A 19,202-nucleotide genomic window follows, 5' to 3' on the forward strand; every position below is an offset into this window, starting at 1 on the left:
AATATCCCACCTGTAAATGTTCAGAGACTAGGTTCCTTACTCCAACATGTAAATAACACTATGCTGCCAAACTTGTGACAAACTGGGGAGTTAAATATGTATTTTTTTAAAGCAATTTGAACATTTCCTCCTTAACTCTAATCTCTGATTTCTGAAAAAGATTATCTTACCTGCTACCAAACATGGGATTCAAATGTTCAAATACAGCAGCACAACAAAAGTTCATCCTTTCTTCTTTTCTTATTGAATCAAAATTTCCTCTGGATATTTTCTTCTAGATGATATTTTAATGAATAATATAGCCATTCCTGATCACAAAGTCTTTATAGAGAAAGCGTTTTCATTTCTAAGTCTCAATTTTAAAATGACCTTGTGTTTACAAAGATAGTATGTCCAATAGTCTAAAAAGCATTTCCAAATGAAATCACTTCTATACCTCAAGCAAAGTTCGCTATGCTAGGTTATGGACATAATAGCTGCTCTCAATACTCTTGAATTTTGTGAGAGGAAAATAAAGAAAATTTTCTTTTCACTTACACATCTCTTGTTTTGAGTTGGTGATATTACTTCTTAATCTGTCATTTGTGCATTATTGCTCTCCCCATCCACTGGCAGAATCATTTAGACTGTTATAATTATATAAAAACGCTAAATGTACCTATAATTTCTACTTAGAAAGTAAAGAAAAATCACTCATGACTCCCCAAATAACTTTCACATCAGCATCATTTTGTAAAGCTTCTCAGAGGCATCACATAGCAGAAAGTTGAGTCCTAATTTCTATTTGCCCTGAACTATTTTTGTACTGTTTGTTTTTTTTTTTTACATACAGAGAATTTTTGATAATTATACCATTCCTCTCTTTTCCTTATGTTCCTTAAAGGTTTATGTCAAGTCCAGTGTGGTCCAAAGTACTTTTCAACCAATCTCTGATGGTGAACCTGTGTCCAAATTTGAGTGCTATATAGTAAGCAAAGTTCTCCTTTTTCATTGTTAATCGTATGGCATAAAAAATCACTCCTACTGTGAGTCAGATAATCTATTATATGACATTTACATGGGTACCTATTACATGAAAACAACTTCCATAAGTACCTCTGCTTCCTATGTTCTAGATCAAATGCCATAATCCATAGAACTGAACATGACTTTTCACCAACATTTCCTTAACCATTTTCAAAGCTAATGACTCAAAGTCTGTTTAATCCTTTGGAATTTGATTTTGATTTTCCTCCTGTTTCAGGAGTAGGCACTGGATTTATCAACAAACAAAGGTTTATATCAATCAAGCAACCAATCAAATTTAGCTCGTGTGTGTTTGTTCTGGACCTAGAGTTTAAAATATTGCTTCTTGAATTAAATCATGAAAACTCAGTTTCATAGTTGAGTATCCTTTATCTTGATTCCTTCTTATTTCAAACATTTTGGCCTGTTCAAATTAATTCAATAGTTTGTTTATGTATAAATTCAAATTTAAATATTTGACAGCAAGAAGCTTTCTTAGGAAGGGAAGATTTGAGTGCATGTGTTGTAATAGAAGACAATCATTGTTCACAATATTATATTTTAAATGATATGCTATTTCCATGAATTTGCATTTGTATTAGTTTCTTATATCTTGACTGGGTGAGAAAGAGCTAATGTAGGAATTTGGGAATAAGGAGCTGAGTTTAAATTGGGGTGGGGCGGTGTTCAAATTATTTGTATTTTCACTAAGACAGCAAATTGGCTAGTGAAACATAACAGGATTATAAACAATGAGTGAATGCTTGTAAAGGGATTGAGTTTTGATCTCTGTCTCAAAGAGTCTGAAAGCAGTTAGACTTGTACCTAAGTTGTCATCATTCCTGTATTTCCAGGCAGCACTGGATATAAAAAGAGCCTGGGCTTATTTCTCCTCCCATGTCTGTACAGGCTAGTTTTATGTCAGTTTGAGAGGAGCTAAAAATCCAAGAGGAGGGAACCTCAATCAAGAAAATGGCTTCATAGGATCAAGCTGTAGGCAAGCCTGCAGGCCACTTTCTTAATTAGTGATTGAGAGGAGAGAGCCAAACGTATTGTGGGTGGTGCCATGCCAGGCTGGTAGTCTTGAATCCTACAAGAAAGAAAGCTGAGTGAGACTTGAGGAGCAAACCACTGAGCAGCACTCCTCCGTGGCCTTGGCACCAGCTCCTGCCTACAGGTCCTTGCCCTGTTTGAGTTTCTGTCCTGACTTCCCTTTGACGATAAACTGAAATGTGGAAGCATAAGCTGAATAGTCACTTTCCTCCCCAAGTTGCTTTGGTGGTGGTGTTTCATCACAGCAAACAGCAACTGCAACTAGGACAAATGTCCCTCTTCAGTTGTTATAAGCAATTTAGTATCTCATTGATTCTAGAGCTTCTGCAACGCCAGGGTCCTTAACACAGCTATAACCATCCTCATTATTCTGTAATATGTTGCTTAATGCTCCCGGTACAGAAGGCTTCACTCTATGTCTGCTTATTTGTCTTATTCATTAGCAGTCCAGGTCTTGATATGGAAGGCCATATGGTCCTTTTATATGTATCCTTCAACAGTGCCGTGAATATTGCTAAAGAGATATTAAAATAGATAATCATAGTAATTAAACCTTGATGACTTACAAAATTTACTAGTAGGGTTTTTGAAAGCCACTACACTGAACAAATTCCTAGTGACATAAAGCTTAATAATGTTAAGTGTATTTGAAAATGTTTATTAAGATTATAAAACACAAATAATTTACATGAAATATTGCCAAAACCCACAAATACTGATATATATATATATATATATATGCATGTATGTATGTATGTATGCATTTTTCAAATAGTACCATGAGGACTGTGGACAATCTGGACAATCTGTTTCCAAGAAAACTCTTAACAGACATTTCCAGATTTCAAATTTTTCTATAAATTATTCTTCACACTTTTATATCAGTCTTCTTCTCTACACTATGTTTAATGCCAGATTTGCAAATGTAATTGTCTGAAATGATTCCATTTAAGTACGTAAAGGAATTATGCGAATGTATATGGAAATAGGATGTTTGGGTTTTTAATCAACCACAGGGAGTTCCCTTTAAGCTTGGGAATGTATTCTTTATGTTTAAATGCATAAAAACCATAATAAATGAGCAAGCCACCCAGTTTCAGGGAACAACACAGTCATTGCCTGATTGGAACATTCTACTGATATGAATGCTACATAAATGTTTGTAAGTAAACTCACTACCTGTGCTTCAGTACCACATATTTAGGTTATTTACTGCTCTTGAGGATGCAACGAAAACAACATACACACACACACACACACACACACGTCCACATGCACAGACTTCATCATTTAGGTAAATCACTTGAAAGAAATTTCTTAGTGGTCCCTTCAAATCCCTCACATACTGTCTTTCCCTCTGGTCTTGTCCTCCTCTTTTTCCTCCTCTTCCTCTATTGCTTTCTTGAGAGTGGTTTATAAACTACTGGCTGGCCTAGTGTTGGGTATTTAGTGGAGACCGGCCTCAAGCACATGGCAATCCTACTGTGTCTACTAAGGACTAGTGTTAAAGGCACAGGCCATCACTCTAGAGCTGGCAGCTCCTCTTGTTTTCCTTCTTCCTTCAGGCTAACTATTTCTGTACTTAAAGCATCTGTCTGCCTCCCTTTCCTCTCTGTCCTCTTTCTTTCCTGCATCCACTGCATGTAATTCACTGAACTCAATTGCATTTTGCAAGGGATTCAGTGTCTCATTCATAAAACATTGCAAATGCATGCTGCCTTAATAAAGTAGTGACTTATGGATGCTACACAGTGACTCTACGGCTGCTGCTTTTATGACCAATATAGACTGTTCAAAAGAGAAAGTAGCTTAATAACTAAGACTATTCAGCAACCCATAAGGGAAAGACAATTGACAAGAGGATTCAGAACACAGGTAAAACATTATAGATTAAAAAGTCAAAACTTAGTAAAGAAATCAAATAAGTGATTTTTGGGGAAAGAAAAATGTTAAAGAAAAATAATATATAAAAAGGTGAAAGCCTATACAAAAGTAAAATGCTCTACTAGAAACTGACAAGGCAAAACAACTGTATGTACAGTTGAAGAGAGAAAGTTAATGGGCCACTGAGAGAACATTCCTGTCCCAGGACACAGTGTTATGAATACCAGTAAGACACAAGAAACAGGGTTCTAATTACAAGATAGCATATGCACTTCAACTTTAAAAATCCAACAATTTCATACTGAGATTGTTTTAAAAGACAATTGCAAAAATGATTGTTAATGGACAACTAAAAAAACCTAAACAGAACTGGGTAAGTAGACATATGAGTAAAAGTCACTCAAAATAAATGGAAGTCACCTCTTCTCCCCACACAAACACACACACACACATACTGAATTATACACAAATGAGCATGGTTCTCAACCCCCTTCAAGGATGCAATTGCAGAAACCCACAACTGTTCCGTCTGAAAAGAGGAACAGACTGCTGGATGTAATCATATAGTATTTATCATTTGGGAACTTAATTCTACTTAATGTAATATACTAAAAACTCATCAAGGTTGTAGAAACTGACAGGACCTCTCTTCCTGAGAACTTTCCTGCCTCTGTGTGTGGGATTAGAGGATTCCTCTAGTACCCTGTAGTTTACAGAATCCTTTTTGTTTGGGGGGGGGTGGGTGAGACAGTTTCGCTGTATAAAGTTGGCTGACCTGGGCTCACTTTGTGGACCAGGCTGGCCTCGAACTCACAAAGATCTGCCTGCCTCTGCTTCCCTCAGTTCTGGGATTACAGGTATGTACTACTGAGCCCTGCTAACTATTAATACTAAACTGCCTCCTAAGTGTGGGATCAAGGATCTGAGGAATCTGGTTCAGAGAGAACTCTGGGATCTGGTTCAGAGCAGAAGTGAGGTTGAGATGTATCTAAATCCTGGAAATATTGTCCTGAGACTGGAGATGGTAGGACCTCTCCCTCCCTGCTCTGAGTTTGCTTGTCCCTTCTCAAGTAGCCCTGCATCATGTCACCCTTGCTACACTGAGAGGTCAGATAATCTGGCAGCTAGGCTAAATTTCCTTTCCCCTTATAAGGTAATATCCAGCAGCATCTGGAATTCCTCCTCATGCAAATGAGGCATCGTTGGCACCCTGACCCTAGCCCATGAGGTACACTCACTCTGACTGCCCCTACTCACTCCTCAAAGGTTCAAATAGCCTTTGTTCACCCCAATTAAAAAAGCTGTCTATCTAAAATTGTCTGCAGAGAAGGCTGCTCACCACAGCCTGAGGTCTCTTTCATCTGCCTCCCCTGCCCTTCTGACTCCAGCTTCTTTCCCTCAGTATCCATTGGCTGCAGTCACAGGCCAATGGGACAAGGACAGGTGGACAAAGATGGGTGGGAAAACAGAGGCTGAATTACACTTATGGATTTATTATTATACCATAAATTAATACAAGACTCAACCCTTATTAGATATGTTTGTTATCTGCAGTAGACTGGAATTAACACTGAGAGTGACAACTAGTAAAGGTGCAGAGAATAAAAGACGGTGTAATGCTCATGCATAAATGAGATATCTACATCATATCCCCACCCACGGGCTCAGGGTAGAGGGGGGATTGACAGTCTGTAACGGCAAGAAGCAATGGAGATCTATAAAAAAAAATTAGTGTTTTCTGGCCACAGCACATATGCACTCACAGAAATACAAAATCATTCACAAGGCTGGTTAAAAATAAAGCTCAAGCCACACAAAATCCCAGCATGGAAAAGGAAATTAGACACAAAGTCTCACCATTCGGGATGTGCCAGTGGCAACTGATAGCTTCTGGAAGAGGGGAAGTCAGTTTTCAAGATGGCTTTTCAGGCTGGAGCAACAATGCATCCGATGACATATGGGTGGTGTTAGAGTATAGGCAGCCTGCTTCCGGGTTGCCTAGTAAGCCATGATGTCATCACATGTGGCCCACCGGGTATGGCTGACACACCTAGCCATCACGGGTCCACCGTGCAGGAGCTATCAATGGACCCCTGCCTCTTACCTCTCTCTCTTGCTCTCTTGTTCTGTGCTCTCTTGTTCTTTCCATCTGTCCTATTCTCTCCCATTTCTCTGTCTGAGCGGCCCCCTCCCTCCCTCTATCATGTCTCCCTCTCTCTCCACCTCCATCCATTAAACTTCCTTTATGTAATATAGGTTGTGAGCATCATTTAAAAAATAATGGACAGTACAAATAGGACTGGGAGGGCAGGACTGGTTTAAACTGCACAACACACATACACACAGAGTTGTGTGGTAGGCAGGAAAAGAAGAGTTAGATCTAAGAAAAATTCAGGGAGGTAGGTGTAAATATGTTTACAACACATTTCACCAAATTTGCAAAGAGTAACAGTAAAAGCAAAAAAAACAAAAGGAATTTTTAAAAGAAGATTCATAAAAAACTCACACACCCTACTCATTCATAAGCCATTCAGCACAAAACATATGATACATCACTGGAAATTTCATGTGCAGAGAAATAAAACTGCTCAAGTGACAAAGGGTACAAAGTCCCCAGAGCACTTAAAGGTTTTCAGTGTTCCTCTACAAATAATTTCTGCATATCTACCAAAAATGAACATATAAATGATTTATATTGCCTGCCTTAAGGGATAAAGAGAAGTAATTAAATGTGAGCATAGTCATTGCTGAGAAAACCGTACAGAGATTCCAAGACAATGCAGAAGAGAATGAGAAGAAGGTAGATCTAGAGAGCCTAAAACACCTGGAACAGAAATTCCACATAAATAAGCAACAGAGAGACCATGCCACAATTAATAATCAATAGCAGCATAATTTAACAGCAGCAATGTTTTCCGAGATAAAAACATTTGATTTTGTACATCAAAAAGTTCACAAAATCCAAGATAGTTGTATTAGAATACAAGTACACAGTTGGTCATATTTGATAATCTGCCTGAACTATAACAAACATAAACGTTCTTTATAAATGCAACAAATGGAACAAAAGAGCCGCTTATACAATATAATTAAATAATAGATCTACAAAATATACTTTTGAGAAATTAAAGGAAATCATAAATGGGATTTAAAAAAAAATCACCCACAATTTAGCCATATAACAGAAAACATTTTAAATTTCAGAATAATTTTAGATTTTTTTTCCAATTGAGGAAAAAGCATAAATGACTAGATACTCACATGAGATTTTTTTTTAACCTATGACTTCAAATGTCTTACAATAAGTTAATAATTAAAGGTGTTGCTTGTCGTTTGCTAAGTAATGCATTCAAATGTATGTATCTCCTTCATATTAACTTAAATATCATAGGCAACCTATGTGATAGGCATTCATTATTCTCTCTTATAACACAGTGGCTCCCTGAGTTTGTAGAGGTGTGAGGAAGACAATCAAGAACTCAATTTCTAATCTTGCGATTCTAAATCTGTACACTTTCAAGTATACCAATTCAATTTTCAAAGAATGGACTTTATTTCTCAGAATGACTGGCGTAATTGGTGTTGTTATTTTTTTTCTCTCTCTCCTCTCTGTCAGAGTCAAATCCCAGAGGAAGTAGGAAAGGTGTCAAGTTTTCTTTAAAATGTATATCACTTGTCACTGGATGAGATGGAGATCTCCATTCTGAATCCTTTATGTTGCAATAAAGCATAAAAACAGTCTGCTTAATTAGAACCTGAAGAATCTACAATATATGCAGAATTGAAAACTATTTCTAAGAAGCTTCTCATTAGCTATGATTTGCAATAATACTGGGAGAAATATGACAAGCAATTTATCTTCAAATTTCTCCAAAAGTCAGTTACAAATCATGATAATTACAATTTCCCGCCCCCTTTCTCTCTCTTTTTTCTCTCTCTTTGGTGTTTTGAGACAGGGTTTCTCTGTATATTTGTGTAGTCTTAGCTGTCCTGGACTTGCTTTGTAGACCAGCCTGGCCTTGAACTCACAGCGATCCACCTACACTGCCTCCCCAAGTGTGGTATTACTAGTGTGCGCCATTGCCCCCTGTAATTACAAATCTTATTGTAATAAATGTATTGTTAAGATTTTTTGTTCCACTGTGGACAGCAGGGTAGAGTGTTCAATATATAAGTGTATGTATGTATGATATGTGCCCCTGGCTTTTTTTCTTCTTTATTTATTTGTTCATTTTAAATCCCAATCGCAACCCCACATCCTCTTCTCCTCCCAGTCCCATCATCCCACCTACTTTCTCTCCTATACCTCCCCATCCCAGGTACCAGCGCACCCTGGTACATCAAGTTTCATCAGGACTAAGCGTCTCCTTGTTCACTGAGGCAAGTCAAGGTGTCCCTGAGAGGGAAACAGGATTGAGAGGGTGGCAACAGGATACAAGTCAGAGAAAGCACCCACTCTAATTGTTAGGGAACCCACTTAAGGATCAAGCAGCCTATCAGTTTCATATGTGTAAGGGGCCTGGGAACAGTCTGTGCATGTTCTTTGGTTGGTTGGTCAGTCTCTATGAGCCCCCATGGGCCCTGGTCAGTTGGCTACTACGTAGGTCTTGTGGTGTCCTTGACTCCTCCAGTCCCTCAATCCCTCCCCTAACTCTTCCAAAAGACTACCTGAGTTACACCTAATGTTTGGCTGAGGGTCTCTGCATCTGTTTCCATTATTTGCTGGATGAAGCCTCTAAGATGATACTTATGCTAGGTTCCTGTCTGCCAGGATATCATTAATAGTGTCAGGGGTTAGCTCTCTCCCATAGGGTGGGTCTCAAGTTGGGCCAGTCATTGGTTGGCCATTCCCTCAATCTCTGTTTCATCTTTTATCCCACACATCTTATAGGCATGACAAATTTGGGGTTGAAGGTTTTGTGGTTGGGTTGGTGTCCCCCTCCTTCTGCTGGTAGTCCTGCCTGGCTACAGGATGTGGCCACTTCAGTCCTCAGTATCCTCTGCTGTTAGGAGTTTCAGCTAGGGTCAACCCCATATCCTCCCAAGAGCCTCTCCAATCCCTGGTCTCCAGTTTGTCTCAGAGATGCCCTAAACACCAGTCTCCCTTCTCTATCCCAGCCCTCTCACCCTCCATCCCTGCTCTCACCATACCTGAAGGGGTAGAGAAGGGAGCGAAGGGGTTAGCCCCTGAATTTTAAAAATTTTTAATTGTGTGTATGTATGTAGAACCCAATGGCTACTAACAACAGTCTGTAACCCTAATTCCAGAGGATCTGACATCCTCTTCAGACTCTTACAGCCACCCTTGTAATGCAAATATACATGCATGCAAAAAATCCATATAAGTAAAATAAAAATAAATACATGCAAAATAATATTTTCCTTTATTCCTGGTGTTGGTATGTTCATTTTCCATTTATTGCTATGGATTAGTAACACTATAGCCATTTGAATGTCTTCATCAAACATATCATCCTGTATGTAATTACTAGTATGCACTTCCATTTTCAAAAATATACTCTGAGATTTGTTTGAATGAATTGTTTTTTAATGAATAGAAAGCAAAAAATGCAGAGGTGGTTAGGTAGGTTTAATCAAGTGTATGGTAACTCAGCAGAAGTGTCAGGAGGTTCTTACAGATCCCCACCTTCAAAATGATTGGTGACAGTCATTATAGTGCTACCTACTGTTGCTGAATGTGGTTTTTGAAAATGCTAATTGAGCATACCCTTTAAAAGCTACAGCCTTTTGCTACCAGTAGCCCAGAAAGTTAAACAAAATCATAGAAAGTTAATTAAAACTAAATAGGTGGGATAATAAAAGTAAATGACTAGTGTTAACTTACACTCGACAATGAACTACATGGATGGTTGGATGGCTATGGATAATTAACTTACAATTTGAATATGCAAACATCCTTGGTTTACAATTAGAGTCATTGATTAAAAAAAAAAACAGGCAAGAACTAAGGAAGAATCTTTTTGCTCATCACATTTCTACCCTCTTGCCTCTCTCTAGGTAGCAAAAGCTTCGTCTACCCATTCTCAGCTTCATTATATCTCAAACTATAAACAAGCAGAAGAACTTCCCACTATGTACTCACTACTCCCTTCTGAGCCAATAGGTTTGATTTCTCTGTTCTCCTCTACACTGCTCTCTGAAGGAAATACTCGCAATTATGCCTGAGCTGCCTCCACTACTTCAAAACTTGCTTTATTCTCAGGATCTGAAAGGACTTGGGGGAGGGAAAGAATATGATCAAAATATACTTAAAGTTAAAATTGTTTTAAATAACAAAAATATAATCATTTTGCCTCTCTTCAAATAATTATTTAGCATATAAAGCATGATAAACTTTCTGTAAAATGACGCAGGCATGGTGGCCCAAGCCTTTAAGCCAAACATTACATACATAGCAACAGGAGAAGCAATAGTCCAAGGCCATCATTGGCTGCATTGTGAATTTGAGTTCAGCCAGGGCTATTCAAGCCTATCTCAAAAATATTTAACTTGGCCTAGTATATCTTGTCAGTACCCAATTCATTTGTCTCTTTTTTTTTTCCTACAAAGTTTCTAGAAAGAACTGTGTTCGTCCCTCCTAATTCATTTTGTCTTATTTAACCTTAATTCTTATTCATTGGGGTCACTCAGACTTCTGCTCCCTAAAACTACCCCACAGGCATTCTTAGCAAGTTTGCCAGTAAACATTATGTTTATGACCTAGAAATCATGAATCTGCCCTCATTTTCCTGAACCAACGGTAGTATTGTAAGTGTCTGTTCGCTTTGCAGGTTCCCTATCCTATACTTGGCATGAGGGACCCCACCATGTTCATGAGTTTTACATATCAGACATGCCTATGTCAGTTAACTTACTCTCCTCTCTTCATGTCTTCCTTCAGAGTTGAACACGAGCTTGGATGTGTGATAATTTGTTAATAAAGCAGGTGTGAGAGCCCAATATGTGAAGGACAGAGGACAATATCCAATGTTGATCATTACCTTGAATCTTGTTTTATTCATTCATTCATTCATTTGATGATGGATATACTAGGCCAGCTGCAGGGTTGCTTCCAGGACTTTTCTCTCTGTCCCTCCTTCTCAGTTCCATTTTGGACTGCTAGGAACACATAAACTACTTTACTACACTAGCTTCTATGGTGCCTCTGAGGATTCCAACAGGTCTGCCTTTGCATTGCAAACATCTAGCAACTGAGCCAGCCCCCATCCTTTGTTTTATGTTAGAAAGTCTGAGGCCCTAAATAATTTAGTATCGCTTTTTTTTCTTTTCCTTCGCCCCTCTCTTTCTCTCTCTCTCTCTTTCTGTTGATGTTCCTTATTTGAGACAGGGTTTCTCTGTGTAGCCTTGGCTGTCCTAGACTCACTTTACAGAGCAGGCTGGCTTCAAACTTGCAGCAATCCATTTTCCTCTGTCTCTCTGAGTGCTGGGATTAAAGGCATGTGCCGACTCATCCTGCAAATTTGGTCTCTTTTTATTTACAATCATTCTCTTGATAAGATCCTAAGGTTTCATAAATTTAAGTAGCTACTAACTACTTCCATATACTTCCATAGGACTAGAATGTCGCATCTAAATTCCAAATTGCTATATGTACTCTATTTGAACTATATACATATTATAGTACATATGAAACTAGAAATCTTACAGTGAAGTTGTTTATTCTTTGTTCAACTTAATAAAAAACTTAATTTTTCAGGTTCTTAGGACAATGACAAACACATCTGTGTGTGTGTGTGTGTGTGTGTGTATGTGTGTGTGTGTGTGTGTTTGTTTGTTTGGAGTGGTTCAAGACAGGGTTTCTTTGTGAGACAATTCTGGCTATCCTGGAACTTGCCCATTGACCACACTAGCCTCAAACACAACTGCTTCTGCCTCCAGAGGAGCACATCTTTCTTGATAACTCATAATTTATATATTTTACTTAATCATTCATGAAATTCAGTGACTCTTCTCCCCAAATATAGCCTGACTCTAAGAATTTCTCTCCATCTCAACTGCCTCCTACCTCTCACCAGTTATTACTTCATTCATGCCTCTGCAGTTTTATTTGTTACAGAAATTGTCTCCTAACTGATATCCCTATTTCTACTCTCATCTCACAGTGGTTGTGAGTCAAAGATGTAAAATAGGTGCCACGGTCTGCACATGAAATGACTCGGGTCTCCAGAGCTTTGCTGGTCACTGGAGGTGATCCTCAGATACTGTATAGCCCAGACACACTTGCTGTCTCTTCCCTGCTTGTAGACTGCAGGAGCACTGTGAAGACTGCCTCGTCTTGACATCATGCCCAACCTATCATGAACTGTACCTTCTAATTATGAGTTGCTTCTTGAGAGGTATTTGGACATAGTAGCAAATACAACGTGCAATGTCATGCCATTACACAAAACGTTCTAATCGTTCCCCGTTCCACACCAGAAACGGTCAGAGTCCTGCGTAATTGAGTGCTAGCTGTCTCCTGACTCCTCAGGCAGCATCAGCTAACATTCCCTTCCTTACTCATTCCTTCCTGCATTTCCTCAGATCCTCCCTAACATTTGTGATGTATGTATTGGCCGTTGCCATATGCCAAAACAGCAGACTCTCTCCCTTTGTTTTAAGGTCATAGTTCACTCATCCTCCTAAAGGGTCATTCTGAATCTTATGTTAAAACCTGAAATCCATTCTTATCAGCACTGACAGATAACATCCATATTGTGGAGTTATTCACTATTGTTTACATTATAAATTTGAATAATTATTTTCTGACTTCCTTTTCTTCTAATAAAAAGGACAAGAATATTTCTAAACACTCATCTGTAAACACTCCCTTATGTAAAAGTAGTTGTCAAAGATGCTTCTTTTCCAAATGGAAAGACACAATTACAGAAAGCTATAACTAGTCAAAAGCAGAGAGTTCCTTATCGTTTGTCACCCAGTTACAGTAAACGTATCCATAATACATCCCCAACAGAGGAGGCTCAGGGAGTTTCAGCCAAGAGGGAGGAAATATTACAAGAGCCCAAGGATATCTGTGGGAAGGCAATATCTTTTAGACATCCCAGGAAGGTGAATTCATGAAGTCTCAACAATATGGTAGGTTAAACAATAATACCAGTCGATATACCAACGTATGTGGGGAAAATCTCAGGTGTCACAGTGCTTAAATGAATACTTATAGGCAATTGCACACAGTGAGTTCATGGTAGGAATGGTAACAGGACAACCCTTACATGACCCAGATCATGTGCTTTTTCTCATGAATCTGTATAATCCAAATAGTAAGCATATTAAAATGTTTCAAAATCTGTAATTAATTTATTTAGACAAATTTACAGTTACAAATTCATTTACTATAGGAAAGGCATAAGCTCTTGATAATTTACAAATATTTCTCAATAAATTAGTATGTCTTTATTTCTAATTTTAATAAGATATTTCCTAATTCCATCTGTATTTTAATTAAATTTGATTCCTCTCAGAGTCCACTAAGTTTTCACTTTATTCTAAATCATAGAAAAGTTCAATATATTGCCTGTTTGAGATGCTAATAATTCCTTTAGAAACTGGGAAAACTTATTTTTATATCAAGTTTTTCTTAGATTTATTTATCTGTATATAAATATAATTACAAATATAAATATTTTATTTAAACTTTATATAAGAATCTGCTTATTCATTTACTCAAGTAATATTTTAAATCTTATTTTATATATTTACCATGCTAGTAAGTTTTTGTTGATTCTTAGAGCTAGCGAGATACAAAGAGAAAATTAGGAAGCAAATGTACATTTGTATGATGAGGGCTGCAGGCATAGTTATGAGCCTATAACCAGAAACTCTACTTAGATAAAGAGGGGTTGGCAGAGTGGCAAACGGAGCACTCTAGGAGAGAAAGTGAAGACTGTGTAACATGCAAAATGAGATGAATTTCTAGCAAATGTAATGAGGACTAATAGGTTGGAGATAAAATGGCAAATGACTTAATTTGAACTAGATGAAGATAGAGAAACCAAATATTTTTGTTTACTTGTAATGAGAACCTGAGGATTTCAAATTAGAAATAACACTGTCGGTGGCATAATTTCCACAAGTTCAAAATTTTCTGTGAACCTCTGTGTTAGTTAGCGTGGGCCATTTGCACAGCATGGTCTGGCTCTGTGGGATGTCCATAGTTATCACTTAGCCTCCTGTACTCAATTCTGTGCTTCCTACCCGAAGCCCAGCTCTTTCAAGTAACCTCAAATACTGACCTCTGACTTCTTAAGAAGACTTAAACTCTTTATTTGAATAAGATGTATATTTCTCTCCTCATGCTATTTCCTTAAAAAAAATTCAAGCTTTAGCCTACCAATTTTTCAAGTGTTCTGTTACTCCAACAGCTCAGCATTGTCTTCATAATGCCTTGCTCTGTGTATTAAACCTATTACCATCTCCATTTGTTCCTGGCTTGTCAGAAACCTACTCCTACCCCTTCCCCTACTCCTTTTAAACCCATCTTGCAGTGTTCAAGAAATTTCTTGGTGTCCTTATGGAATCTGTTTTCTTCTGAATTGGAATCACACAGGGTAAAAATCTAAATAGTTAAGTAGCTGGCCAGATTGACATAGATAAAAATTACAGGCTTCCCTATTATTTGTAGACCCTAGATTTAAAGTTTGTTTTGTTTTTCATGTATAAGTCATGTAAGTAAAATGGACAATTAGAGTGAAGCAGGTGAATTTAGGGATTACATAGAGCTAAGGGAATACATGTGATGCCAGCTGAGCTCTGCTTGGGAGAAGCTCAAAGTGACAGGCAGTGCTTGCAAAGGTCACAGTGAAACCATTACTTCAAATACTAATTGTAACCATTAATTCCAATGAAGAAATAAAAGAGATCTGATGTTTCTTTTGTAGTCTACCATGCTAACTAAGCTCTGCGGTTGAATCAAATCATAGGAAGATATATAACTGCACAGAATTTCACTCTGCTCCTTCACCTTCTGGCCTGATAACTTTGACTCTGATATTTCTAAAATATTGAAATGGTGTTAGGAAAACACAAGGAAGTTTCACTTTTGGCAAAAATATGTACTTCTATCTACATGAATGCCATCCAAGATAAAAGGGCAAGAGCTTAATTCTCAAGTGTGAATCCTTATGTATGCCTAAGAAGAGAAACCTCACAAAAGAGAATGCTTAAGTCTGCACTTTCCAGCAAGAAAGGAATTCTTGAAAATGAAATGCTCAGATTCTCAACTAAGGGACTTAAAGGGCTACCCTCCTCTTTATCTCCTTTACACCCCTGTCCTACATTCCTCTTTTACAGTGCACCAAAAAATCCCTTAATTCCCATGGCCCATGAATTTTCCCACATTTTCCAGTTGATTTTTAAAAATATTTGTATGAATGCGGCTCCATTTTAGTTTGTGTATTTATGTCCTAACTTTTGATATTAACTTCTTCCTTGAAGAAGTCGCTTGTTGACTAAAACTTTTCTACAGAACCATCATAAGGAAGAACTGTAGCAGTAGGTCTCAAGCAGGCTCTGGAGACCAACATCACCACCATGCCCTGGAAGCACAGGGGAACAAAAAAAGTAAAAGAAAAGATGCTACTAATCTGGTCCTATTAAATGAAAAATTCTAAGGTGAGACCAATAATCTCAATGAAACATTCCAATTTAATCTGATGCAATTTCCTCAGCGTGTTTCCTTCTAAGACTGTTAGCAGAAGCAATAGAGATGTACAAAAGACATTTTTTAAGGAAATATTAAAATATACTGTAATTGGATATATGTGCATATATGTATGTATTGTCTATTTGTCTACCTCTCTCTCTCTCTCTTTCTGTGTGTGTGTGTGTGTGTGTGTGTGTGTGTGTGTGTGTTCTCTAAGCCTCAAATTTTCAATCCTCCTGCCTCATTCCTCAGGGCTGAGATGACAGACGTAAGTCCCTTTCTTGACTTTCGATTGTGTTCTTATGTCCTAATCAGTTACTTTATTTTTAAAACTTGGAAATAAATAAAAACATCACATGCCAAAATCAGGCCATACCTAATTCAATAAACCTTGATACAATTAGAATCATCATTTAAAACAGAAGCTGTCAAGTTTCAAATTAAATTTTGCATTTTTAGTATCAAATATATTTTGCGCACTTTCCACTATACAAACTAAAAGAAGAAAAAAAAAACATGACATAATTAGATCTAGAAAAAAATTTAGCTTTACATATGTAAACTTAAGTCTTTTAGCTGCATTCCATCCTTTTCCATCCTGTTATATTTATTCTGCTTGTTCTCTTTCTGTTATACTTCACCCATGTGCAGATTTGTTTGTATATGTGTGTATATATATATATTATAGGATATATTTGACATATGAGAAAAAACAGGCTGTTTGTGTGACCTTGCTTCGTAGTATACATTCTAAATTTATCAATTTTCCTGCAAACTTTAATTTTCATTTTCTTTGAGCAGAGTAGTATATTACTTACATATATTCATAGTAATATATATATGACATGATCATACTAAATTTTCATTATTCTTTCATCTGCTGATGAACAATGAAGTTGATTCTAGTTCTTTGCTATAGTGACAAAAGTAGCAATAAACGTGTTCTTACAGATTTTAAAATAATACGTTCAATGTGGAGAATAGCTCGAGAATAAAACCTAATTACTGTAAGGCCTGTATCCTAATGCATGAATGAATATCTTAAGGTTTCTTTTAAATCAGGAGTCTGAGATTTTAACAGATACTGCTTTTTATAACTATGCTGTTAAAATTTTTGAAACTGATCATCTTGACTTCTACTTACTTATAACCATCTTTTCTCTTGCTTAAGTCACAAGAATGCTAAGCCTGGCGATAATAAAAAAAAAAAATAAGACATGAAGTGGGAAGGATGATATAATACTCCATAATTCACAATTATTTCATAGTTTCACAGTCAGTTACATGTGAATTTCTTCCACGTAATTTCACTATTAATGTGCCCACAATTCCTGATTTGTTCTGACTCGTGTTGTCAGGGTCGTCATCTGTACTGGACATTCGAGGCATATGTGTCACGATGCCATCTTAAAATGCTAATTTCTAAAAGAAAGAGACATTATGGCACTGAGATTAGCTCTGACACTGCAGATATTAATAAACATTTTACACCCATAAAATGTTACTCCTCTTAATGGATTAATTTTGTTCCCTCTTGTGATGCTTCATCAACTTCTTATGATAGTGCCAGGAGTTTAAAAAATGGAAATGGCTTTCATGAAACTACATTGTTAATTGTTCAAGGATAAGAATCTATTAAAATTTTGACTTTTATCTCATCATACATTTAACTGGATATATGAATTTATTCACTAGATCCAGTTTTGAGAAGTATATGTCGTTATTCTGGGACTAACATGATAAATAAGTAGCCCCATTTTCTATCATTCTTTTTCAAATCAAGACAATCCATGACAGTTTTATTGAGAGCTTTTAGTTTATGAGGTAAAAGGAAAAGCAGTTCTCCTTAATACTTTACATAGCTATAGTAAAATATCTGAGACTTTCAGGAGCTTACAGGGGGATTGCGTTTCTCAAAAATTGAGATCAAGTAGACAAGTGTTAACACCTTAAATCTATCAATTGACTTTTCCCTTACAATAGTAACAAGTGCCAATTAGTCACATCAAGTCTTTGTTTTTGCCGATGTCTTATCTGAAGCATTGGTTTCAGTCAGTATCTACTAACTCCACATCAAAAAATGAGCTTGGGATGTGGTGGAATTTTGGCATCAGGCTGTCCTGTCTTTCCCTAGGTTCATTCTGGCTCAATCTCCAGTTGAACCTTTTCTCCTTAGTCAGGAGGACCTCATCCTATCCTCTGATAACCTTGCCTACTCCAGCCTTAAATTTTAATGGCTTGGCACTTTTCTTTGAACTTGTTTGAATACTAGTATCAAAACCGGTTCCATCCGGGAGTGTCACTGTGCAGCAGGAGTGAACAACATCGCCTTTTCAGGAAAGGTGGTTTTATCTCCCTTTCTTAGGAAAGATTTTGTATATTTCGGTGGACCCTCATCAAGAGTCTCTTCAGACTTGGTTTCTTTGGGCTTATCATCAAGCTTCACGTTTTTCACTTGCTCAGACACTTTACTTACAGTTTCAGTACTCTTGAAATGCTTACTTTCAAAAGGAAGGTTATAGGAAGCAACCAAATGGTCTTTTTATTAGCAGCCTTACCTACATTTTTAATTCTTCCCATTAATCTATGCTCTGCAAGAAACGAATCTGAACTGTGATCCTGCAGAAACTTGATAATGTCCTTCTTGAGCAGCTGCTTGCTGCACAACTGCTCCACCATCCATGCACCCTGGGGAACAGCTGCCGCCATCTTCCCTCAGCCTCTCTTGTACTCTCTAGCATTCTTAATAATTGTGGAAACAGATGGATAAAACACAGCCTTATTTCCTGTTACAACTTATTTTAATTTTAAGCCAGTCATTGCTACTAGACTGTAAATTATCTAAATCTTCTTAATCTTTGTATCCCTGTATCTCAGACAAGAACTCCACCATGATAGATTTCTAGCTACCAGAAGTGGGATATAAACTGAAGGAGAATGAAAAAAAAAATCCTTGTATTTTAAATGGAAAATCAATATTCCAAGGAGAAAGTCATTATCTGGCTGTGCTTCCCTCAGCTCAACATGGATGTTAACTCTTGAAAAGTGCAACTGTAAGAGCAACAGTGATTACAACAGCATACAAAATCCAAACCTTTGGCCCTAACACTTCACAAACTTAGCATGTGAGAAAGAGCCCCAGGCATTCATCCATGGCTCTAGTCTGTCTCAGTGTGCTTAATTCACTGTCAAATATCAGAAACACACACACACACACACACTTCAGAATAGTTTCTACGAGTCAAATTCCTCCAAGATTTGCTGCACACTGGACATTTGAAGTCTTCATGCTCTGGCTTCAGACCCACTGCCTATCATCCTCTCCAGCATAAACAAAGGATCCAGATATCTGTTTCAGGGTAGAATGTGAGTTGGCACAGTATTTCTGTGCTATAGCAAGGTAGTTCTCTAAGGAAACATACACTTCCCTAATTTCCTTTCACAGTTGCTACTGACATTGATCTGTATATAAGGCATAGATAACCACCAAAAAGCAAAAAGGAGAACTCTTCAGCAGGGATGCTATATAAAAATGAGGACCAGGACAGCAAAATTAGCCAGAGAGAGTAGTAACTTCCATTGACTAATATTATTGGTG

The 19,202-nt window shown here is 37.4% G+C and overlaps 1 protein-coding gene and 1 pseudogene across 4 annotated transcripts in view; both read right to left on the reverse strand.

Annotated features, from left to right (window-relative positions):
* Positions 1-19,202, reverse strand: part of Adgrb3 (adhesion G protein-coupled receptor B3) — a 773,277-nt gene that overhangs the window by 661,490 nt on the left and 92,585 nt on the right. The gene's annotated exons all lie outside the window — the stretch shown is intronic.
* Positions 17,653-18,434, reverse strand: LOC110564907 (peptidyl-prolyl cis-trans isomerase FKBP3-like; annotated as a pseudogene).

This window comes from Meriones unguiculatus, chromosome 16 (assembly GCF_030254825.1).
Source record: "Meriones unguiculatus strain TT.TT164.6M chromosome 16, Bangor_MerUng_6.1, whole genome shotgun sequence".
Classification (NCBI taxonomy): domain Eukaryota; kingdom Metazoa; phylum Chordata; class Mammalia; order Rodentia; family Muridae; genus Meriones; species Meriones unguiculatus.